The sequence below is a fragment of the Tupaia chinensis genome, unplaced genomic scaffold (genome assembly GCF_000334495.1).
Source record: "Tupaia chinensis unplaced genomic scaffold, TupChi_1.0 Scaffold000272_1, whole genome shotgun sequence".
NCBI lineage: Eukaryota > Metazoa > Chordata > Mammalia > Scandentia > Tupaiidae > Tupaia > Tupaia belangeri.
Window position 1 is genome coordinate 2292542 of NW_006159754.1, and position 1520 is coordinate 2294061.

General features: G+C 43.9%; 2 protein-coding genes across 3 annotated transcripts in view; one reads left to right on the forward strand and one right to left on the reverse strand.

Annotated features, from left to right (window-relative positions):
- MED12L (mediator complex subunit 12L) overlaps positions 1-1520 on the forward strand; it is a 393053-nt gene that overhangs the window by 169412 nt on the left and 222121 nt on the right. The window lies entirely within an intron of this gene.
- Positions 1-1520, reverse strand: part of P2RY14 (purinergic receptor P2Y14) — a 60791-nt gene that overhangs the window by 20122 nt on the left and 39149 nt on the right. The gene's annotated exons all lie outside the window — the stretch shown is intronic.

Below are 1520 nucleotides of genomic sequence, written 5' to 3' on the forward strand. Positions count from 1 at the left end.
AGTTGAGGTAAAGAGCCTTTGCTTGCTCCCTGGACTGTCCGTGATGACCAGTGGGAAATGCTGCATTAGCTCTCAAACCAAAACAGTTAAAGTGCTCTCGGAAATGTTGACATCTCGCCAAATGCTTGAATGTCAAGTACTACAGATGTCCTGCACTCCTTGGAGCCCAGCTCTAATAAGTGCTTGTAAATGTTGGATCTGATTAGGATTTGCTTAGGGTTCCAAATTATCGCAGCCTGACCAAACAGGAAGTAGCACGTGAAGCCAGGTATGGAGAGTGAGGGAGAGTGTGACCGAGCAAGTGAGCGCCCCAGCCAGATGCAGGGTAGCTCGTTCCCATGCCTAGTCCTGACCTTTTCCTGTGAAGCTGTTGTAATAATAGCTTCTGCTTTTATTGGGACATATTTTCATATTATAATTCACATGGATTCAGCTCCTTGAAACTCGTTGGAAAACTGAAAACTATTTGGGAGTAAAACATGTGAACTTTTTCCACTTTTAAGCCTCGGGGGAGGAAGTGGGAAGCATCCATTTGCACGTGGATGCTAACCTGAGGTCAGTCAGCTCAGAGGGGTGGACTCTGTCTTTTAGGACATGGCTAAGTTACCCTCCAGCCCTCCCCTGATCTAGGGGTGGATGTGATTGCTGAGGGTGCCTCAACTGCTCCACCTTTTATCCTGAATTGGCATTCATTCCCAACCTTGAGTTGGCACCAAGAGGTTATTAAAGTAGGGGTTTCTGATTTTCCAATTTCCCCTTGATTTATTAATACATCCAGTTTCAGAAAACCCTGTTTCTGTCCTGAGTTGTTAGGAGACCTCAATTTCTGAATATTTTCTCATTTAACAAATTGTTCCTGGGGATCTTTACTTTTCAATAGGGCGTAAGATAAGCACAATCACAGTACATGTCTGAAGAGCAAGGATAGGAATCTCCTGAAAATGCTCTGTACTTTGAGGTCATCCAGTTTGGGGCTGGTGTGATCAACTTCTTTCCCTTTTCCAGTTTCTTCCCCTTTGTCTTGTGAAGCATCCTTCTTAGCAGTCATGCTTATTATTATTAGCAAACATATAAAACAAAAGTCTTCCATGCTCTTGTAATCTTAAGTCCCCTTCCAAACTGTAGCTTTCTTTCCTTATTCAGACCTGCTAAAAACTTATCTGCAGTATTGCCTTTTCCTTCTCCTTGATATTGTACCCTGTTCCACTCTGGCTTCTCAAGGCTTCTCTACAACTGTTTGAATGAACTGCCACTTCATTGCACAACCCAATGGATGTCTTTGTTTTGTTTAATTTTTTTGCTGTAGGGTGTATGTGCTCACTGGAGAGAGATGAGAGAGGGAAAGTGAGAAATCACTCCCTGAGGGGTATGACCACACCACAACCCCTTCTCCTCCATTTTCCTCTCAAGACTTGAGGCATGCACACACACATGCTTGGCATGATTTTCAAGCTGCTGGGTCAGGGACTTGAACCACAATCAGCCATGTGGTAGTCCAGTGCCTTAATAATCATTCTTCC